Here is an 8,216-nt window from a genome sequence, read left to right as displayed (position 1 = left end):
GGGTTTCTTCTGCCATCCCATGGCCTGCTCACTCCACACCACGATCCCACTGCTGCTTTTTGCTTTTAGTGACTCTGAAAAATACATGTGTTCCCTGCAACTGCCCACCCACCTGTTGTGTGTGCTCTGAAAGGATTTCTGCCCATCCTGGATGGTACAGAGGACACTCTGTGGCAGCTGGGACGTGCTGGTGACCTCCCTGCAGACTGTAAGGTCTGGATAACCAGCCTTCAGCTTGCATTCTTTAGAGCAGTGTTAGCTTCTGCAGAGGCAGATTAGGCCTCAGTGTCCTTCTCTCTTCACTCAGTCCCTTCTTTTAGCCTTGGTTCAATATCAGAGCCCTCTGCTCTGCAGAAGCAGCAACCCTGGTGCCACAAAAAGGGAGCCACTCCAAGGCTGAAGCCTATTTGTCAGTTGGTTAAAATAAATAGATTTTTCTCCTAAGACATAACAGTTTCCACTGAGGGTGCCAGTGTCCCCCACCACTGTCCTTTCTTGGACTGGAAGAGAGCTATGCAAGGGCATTGCTATTTGCCTAGCCATGTGTTTTACCTTCTCACTAATGAAAACCATCCCTGTTTTTCCTCTCAGAAGCTGACGGGCTCCCATCCCAGCTCGTCTTTGAAGTTACAGTTTCTGATTTTCTCTGTCTCTCCCTCCTACCTACCCTCCTCATTCTGAAGTGAGGGATCATCCAAGGGACACCAATGTGTGCCTGACTGAGAGCCCTCCAGCTCTGCTCCAGAACACAGGCAGACCAGACTGATAAACCCATATGCACCATCCATCTCCAAGGAAAAGGCTGTCAAACCCACCCAGATCCCATCCTGGGACACAGCCCACGGCTGTGCAGGCTCTCAGGGAGGTGGGCAGGCAGCTGTGCCCACCCCAGGGACAGAAAAACTCTCAACAACAGCTCTATCCTCTTTGGGAAATTTTTTTTCCCCTTGGGCACAAATACTAATAGTATTCCAACAGTTCTTGACCATCCTTGTGAGTCTCTTCTAACTCAGGATACTCTATGAATCCAATACTCATCAGAAGCCCACAGCCTGGGGAAAAGTCACTTTGGGAAAGAACCTGCAAATTTATGGTAAAGTTTGGGAGGTTTTTAGTCCCTGATGCTCAGGGTGTCTTTCTAAAACCTTTTCCTCCAGCTCAACTAGGAGCTGTGGGTTTGACACAGGACCTGTGTCTTGGCAAAGGGCTTGATGAGCCACCAAAGACATCAAAACTCCCTCTGCAGCCAGTTGTGTGTTTTGTTGTGCATTAGATGCTTGTCCTAGGACAGAGTGGGTTATTCCTTGGGCAAACCTCTCACCACCACACACAGAAGTAACCTGGATGCCAAGGCACCCTACACAGAGAAATTCCATGTTTTGTGCTACAGGAGTTTGAAGACATGATTACAATGATGGAAAAATCATAAAAAGTTTGTCACAAACAAGGATTATGGCTCAATCTTGCTCCCTGGACATGGAAGGAAGCAAAACCAGGCCTTCAAATTTCAAGGTTCTGGCAAATTTGCGACATAAATTATTCATTGTCCTAAACAAAGTAACTCCCTTATCTAACTCATCTCTACTTGCTGGAGCAATAAACATGGCTGTAATTAATTCTGGCGCAGAAGAGCCAATAAAATGAATTATGTCCCAGAAACCTTTCTTCTGCATCCTATTTTAAGACCAGTAACAAAAACACATTGCCAGAATCTTCTTTCAGACAGACCATCATGAATTATAAAGACACTGGAAGACAACATGCAGATGCAGATCCTCCTTTGGTCCTGCACTGGCAGGGACAACAACAGCTCTGTCCCTCTTGCCTTGACTGAGCTCAAGGCTTGCGTGGGCAGGGAGGGACAATTTCCACCATCCCAAGCTGCTCCAAGCCCCATCCAGCCTGGCCTGGGACATTCCCAGGGATCCAGGGGCAGCCACAGCTGCTCTGGGCACCCTGGGCCAGGGCCTGCCCACCCTCCCAGCCAGCAATTCCTAATTGCCAAGAGCCCAAAATCTGTGCCTGCCCTCTGGCAGTGGGAGCCATTGCCTGGGTGCTGTCCCTGCAGGCCTTGTCCCCAGTCCCTGTGCAGCTCTGCTGGAGCCCCTGGAGGCCCTGGCAGGGGCTCTGAGGTGTCCCTGGAGCTTCTCTTGTGCAGCTCAACAGCCCCAGCTGTGCCAGGCTGGCTCCAGAGCAGAGGGGCTCCAGCCCTGGCAGCAGCTCCGTGGCCTCCTCTGCACTGGCCCCAGTGGGTTTAGGGCCACAGCAAGACTCATTTGTCCTTATACTCAATATTCCCCATGTCTTCCTGAGCAAGCAGCTCCTCACTTTTCCCCAGGCATGAGCCTGTACCTGCTCTCCTGACACTGAACTCAGCTCCCCAATGCCTCCTTCCCCTCCTCCCCTCACAAATCCTTCCCCATCCTCGGAGCCATAACAGGAACCAGCATCCCAAACAATGCAGCTAAGACAGCCCCTCACACCAGGCTCCCTGATCAAGGTACAGCAGAGTCTCAGATTAAGCGATAAGCCATCCACAAAGATGGATAAAGTCACCATTTCCATTTTACAAATAGAGGAGCTAAGGCAGAAAGATTAGCTGCCTTCCCTCAAGGAGCCTCAGACCTGGACCCAGATTAAATGAGTTTCTCTGTAAGCAGGGAGATGGCTCAGGTTACAGCTGTGGACTGTAAATCATAGAGAGCCTGGTGCAGGCTGATGGGAGAGAACACATGATAGTTTATTAAATGTAATGAGGCTTAGGTACCCAGTTTTGTTTGAAGCCAACACCCTAATTTGCCCAGATAAATTGAATTTTCAGAGCAAAAAGTGTCTTTTCAAGCATTTTCACCAGCCTCTTGCATGATGCTCGTATCCTCTCTCTCTCTCTCACCAGTACCTGTCTGAGCTACCAAGAATGCAGGAAAAAACACATTCACCCCACAGTATGGCTTGAGGATGGTGCAGAGCCCACCCTCCTCTCTCCCTGTGCTGTGGGATTAACAGCACAGCCAAACAACCCCAGGCTATTTGGGCTGCACCTGTGGGTCTTCAGCTGGTAGTGTCCCTTACCAGCCCTTCATCCAGCACCTGAGAGCTCTGGGTGCACCCACAGCCTCTCTGATCTGCTGTTCCACAGAGAGAATGTGTCCTTTAGTGCCGCGCTGTGTCCCATCCTGGGTGTTTAAATGTGCTGGGATCTTCAGTGGTGACTGGGGAAAGCTTTGGATGCTGGGTTCAGGGGACCAGGAGACTGATAGGCAAAGGGGACAGGGCATGAGAAGGGACACATTCCCCTCCTGCCGCTGGAGAGCAAGCAGCATTTCCAAAGTGTGTCTATGTGACCCATTCCAGATGTTTAGCTGGATTGCTCGGACTGCTCTCCCCTTAACTGTAGGAGGAGCTGGAACACCAGTGAACACCTCTGCGAGTCTCTGACCTGGATGAGCTGAAACCCTTTCCTCCATCCACCCTTTCCTCCATGCCACCCGGGCAGGCTGTGCTCCCAAAGAGCAGCAGCACCCAGCACCCTCTGATTCCCACCGTGACACTTTCCCAAGCTTGTTCATGTCCTGAAAATCCACTTCAAAATAAATTTTGCAATTGCCACCTGCTGCCGAACTGCTTTAGAGAAACGCATTGCAAAGTGTCAGTGGTGCCCTCCTACACCCTGTTGGCATCTCCTGCCCAGATTTTAGCTGCTTTATGCCAGGGGCCCATTTCAAAAGGCCTGTGGTGCCCTTCAACACCCCCCCAACACCCTCCAGTCCCCTTGTGCTGCTGCTGGGCACAGAGACATTCACCCCATCTCACAATCGCAGGGCATCCTTCCCACACCTCTGGTCCCTATCTAAACCCTACCTGCTCCCACGTGCTGGGATGTCCCTTTTCCTCCCGCGGAGGCCCCCCCAGCACCCCCCTGCGTGGATGGAGCATATGGCCGGGCATATGGGGCGTTAATGCAGCAGCTGGCACAGGCCGGTGCAGGATTTCGCTGCAAACAAGGAGCCCCCGTGTGTGACATGGCCACATCCCCTGCTCTGGACATCCCTGCCTGATCGGGGGGTGGGTGGCAGTGTCTGCAGCCCCTCCCTGCTGCTGGATTTGCTCGGATGCTGCTTATAGGGACGTCGGGGAAGGAGCTTCCTTCCTCCCTGCCATTTGGAATGATGCTCGCCTTTCATTTTCCCTCACTGTCGCACGGGTGCTTCAGAGCATCACCAGGGACGCGGGCGTTTACCTCTGGTGGTGGGACTTTTTCAGGGGTGGGCTGTTGGCAGAGACTCGTCCACCCTCGGAGCCAAGCCTTTATCACAGATAAACGACAGTGCTGAGCCCCCGCGGCCGTGCGGGTCCCGCTGCTTCCCCGCTCACCTGGCGTGGGCTCCTCTCGGTTAAAAAACGCCCTCTCTTGGTTACTTTCTTCTTCCCTCTTGCTCCAAATTTCACCCTCACCAGCCGGATGGCGATGTGTGCAGTGGCCTGCTGAATCAGACAGGGATGCTGGAGACAAGGAGGTGGGGGTTCCTGGGAATTCTCCTTCCTAACATTTAATTTAACAGGCTGATGAAGCCATTGCCAAGGCCCAGCACTCCCCAGGGATGGTCTGCACCTGTTTAAAGGGTAGGCCAGCAGCACACACACAGATACCTGAGTGCTGCAAGGGCACTGTGAATAAATCTCTGTGCCTCCCCGTGCCTCAGTTTCCCCTCCCAAAGGAGAAATTCTGTTGTCTTTAAAATCTGGTGACGGTAACAGCTAAATGCATATTAGATGTGCGCAAGTCTGTGAATGCATTCACACATATATAGGGTTATATTATATTATTGTATTATAATATTAGCATGTTCATACATATATTAGGGCTGTTGAATCCACCTGAAAGTCTGTATCTATATATATATGTACACACACACACACACATGTGAATATATGTATTATCCAGGTTAGCTGTTTTCACTCCAGGGAAAAAGCATCCCAAGTGCTTGGAGCTACAAATCTCTGTCATAGGCTGAGCTGATTGAACATGAAGAGCACTGGGCAGCTGCACGAGGAGTTCATCTGCATCTGGACTGCTGCTGCAGCAGTGATGATTGCCCCTAGCTCACAGAATCACAGAATTATTTAGCTGGGAAGAGCCACTGAGTTCATCAGATCCAACCATTCCCCCAGCACTGCCAAGTCCACCAAACCCATGTCCCCTGGTGCCATTTGTAGACATCTTTCAAGTCTCCTTTAAATCCCAGGGATGGGCACTCCACCACTGCCCTAGGCAGCTGTGTCAGGGCTGGACAGACCTTTCATGAAGGAATTTTCCCAATATCCAACCTAAATCTGTCTTGGCTGTTTCTCTTGTTCCCTGGGAGCACAGCCCGACCCCCCCGGCTGTCCCCTCCTGTCAGGAGCTGTGCAGAGCCACAAGATCCCCCCTGAGCCTCCTTTGCTCCAGGCTCAGCCCCTGCCCAGCTCCCTCAGCCTCTCCTGGGGCTCCAGCCCCTTCCCAGCTCCGTTCCCTGCCCTGGACACGCTCCAGCCCCTCAGGGTCTCTCTTGTCCTGAGGGCCCAGAGCTGTCCCCGGCACTGGAGGTGTCACCTGCCTGTCTCTCCATGGGAGATTTTCTCCCACCTCCCACAGAGCTTCTGTTCACTCTTCATTTTTCTCATCCAGGTCCTGTTTGAAACCTAATCATCCTAAATTTCGGATGACTAAATTTCACAGACTGGCTCACACCCCTGCAGCAACACGCAGAGCAAATCACTGCTCACCTTCACTTCAGATGCAGGGGCCTTGTCTCAGAAAGCATGTGAGGACTTTGCATTTCCAACTGATTTTTCAATGAATATATCATCAAGACCTCCAGAAAAACATCGCAAAAGCTGCCTAAATGAGAAGCCCATTTCTGAGAACTCGGAGGGGAAGCCTTAAATATTTCCCCAATGATGCAGAACTCCAGCTAACATTGCAGAAGTTGGTCCCACTGAGACAGCCCTGTCCTGTTCACTATGGAAACTGAGTTAACAGCTCCCCCTTAAAGACAGGCAGGTTTACAGCCACCCCTGCAAGGATTTGCCAGAGGTTACCCAAGAGCAGAGGAAGGTTTTATCTGACAGACAGGGTCTGTCCTTAAAAACCTCAGCCCCTGCCTGGTCTGGCTTTGCATCTCCTGCCTGCAAATTGGCTGCCTGAATTTCAGATGACCCTTGGGGCTCGAGGCACTGCATGAACTATTAGGAAGCCTGATCGGATTTGTGACATCTCAGTCAGTGTCATCCCTGCAGAAAGAAGGAAATAAAATGAAACTTTGGGGGTTGCAGCTCAGCACTGCTGTTTGGCTTCTTCCTTGGCATTTGCATTTATGGTTTTTAGTCTCAGTTCCTAAGGAAATGAGCTTTATATAATTGTGTGAGATTTACATGAGAAACCCCTGCTTGCCTGAACTGAGCAAAATTATTAGTGGTACCATGAGGGGAAGTGGGAAATATCAGCTGAGGCCACATTGAGCATCAGAGGGTCCAGTCCTGGCTTACCCTGCAGGAATAATTCCCTAAAAAATCAGGGTTCCTATGAGGCCACTAACAATTGTGGCATGTTCCCAGCCTCACTGCCTTATTGGTTGGTGGTGGTGGTTAAGTGAGGTGTAAAAACTTCTTAGGAATCATTGAATCATTTAGGTTAGAAAAGACCCTTAAAATCATCAAATTCAAGCATTAAACTGCCTCTGGATGTGGCTGAGGTTTGCATTTCCTCTTCCTGGCAAGCAGACGTGGCTGGGTGAGACGGGGGGTGATGGAGGGTCCTGTGTGTCCTGGTGCTGCTGAGACCCCCCCAAAACAGCTCCAGATGTGGGTCCCAGCCCTCTGCTGTCCCCGGTGTCGCTCCGGTGGCCGAGCTGCCTCCAGGCCACCACACGAGGGCAGCCCAAGTTCGAGTGTGCAGGAGCTGAGCGAGCAGATGCGCCGAGAAACAAACCCCCAGCAATTGTACTTGCACACCACAGAGCATTTATTTGCTCCGCACAAAATTTCATTCTTCTCAGCCCCTGCACCCTCGTGGTGACAGCCCAGGTGCCACATGAAGGGTCACCCTGGAGGGCCACCACAAAATGCTCCATCACCCCGCTCATCATCATTTGATGGCAGAATCATTTATGTTGGAAAAGACCCCCGAGATCACCGAGTCTAACCAGGAATGTGATGCTGAAATCCGAATTCCCCAGCTCCAGAGCAGCGCTAAGGACACACGAGAGGCTCAGTGCTTCAGGTAACAGTTTATTTTCTCCAGGGGTGTAAGATGTGCAGCAGGTATGTGTACAGGACCGCCAAGAGGAGTCGCAACCAAACAAGAGACTGGAACAAAGAAACCTAAACAGTATCCTGCCCTACAGCAAATAGTGCAAGTCATGTAAAACATTGGTTCAACATAGGAAAACACGGGGGGAAAAAAGGTATTTCCAAGCCACAGGTATTTTCTCTCCCTCTGCTGGAGGTCCCAGAGGTGGGGCTGGGAGGTGGGATGGGGATGAGTTCACTTGGGCTCAGACTATATAGGGTGTATCTTCTACAAGAAGGGATTTTTCTCAGTTCTTCCCTTTTTGTTTCTGGCTTGGAAAGAAACACAGGTGCACACAGTCAGAGGTACCAAAAGGCAATGGCAGATCTTAAAAACCCAGCCACGGGTGACCTGCTGCCAAGCACATAATTTTCTTAAAACGAGATGGTTGGGGTCTTGCTTCATGTACTCTCTTACCTTAAAAGTTTTCCCTGCAACCACACAATATTCCAGCTTCAGGGCACCGAGATTGTAAATAAAGCACTAATCCCCTCCAAAGTGGATGGAAAAGGATGGGGGGCACAGCAGGTCCCAGGGGGCTGCAGGCAGAGCACAAGTGGAGCAGAGACTGGGCAGCATTTGCAGCCTCACTGGTAGTGCCAGGAGTCCTGCTGACACATTCAAGTCTAAAACATTTTAGGCTGTACTTTGCAAAATTATTCCCTTTATTTTTTTCCTGCAGGTGACTGCCAAATGGAAAAGCCTCTCACTTCCCAAACTGCAGGCTCTTTCTTCCCTTCTTAAAACATAAGTATTTTTTTCTCTCTGTAATTTCCTTCTGCACAATTGCAGGAAGAGGCTCTTGCAATGCTCAGCAAAGGGTTTGAAGCCCAGGGAAAGGGTTTGCCCATCCAGCTCCCTGCCACTCGTGCCAGGAGATGCTCCT

The sequence above is a fragment of the Molothrus ater genome, chromosome Z (assembly GCF_012460135.2).
Source record: "Molothrus ater isolate BHLD 08-10-18 breed brown headed cowbird chromosome Z, BPBGC_Mater_1.1, whole genome shotgun sequence".
Taxonomy (NCBI): domain Eukaryota; kingdom Metazoa; phylum Chordata; class Aves; order Passeriformes; family Icteridae; genus Molothrus; species Molothrus ater.
The sequence above is the reverse complement of the archived record's forward strand: the minus strand, read 5'-3'. Positions refer to the sequence as shown.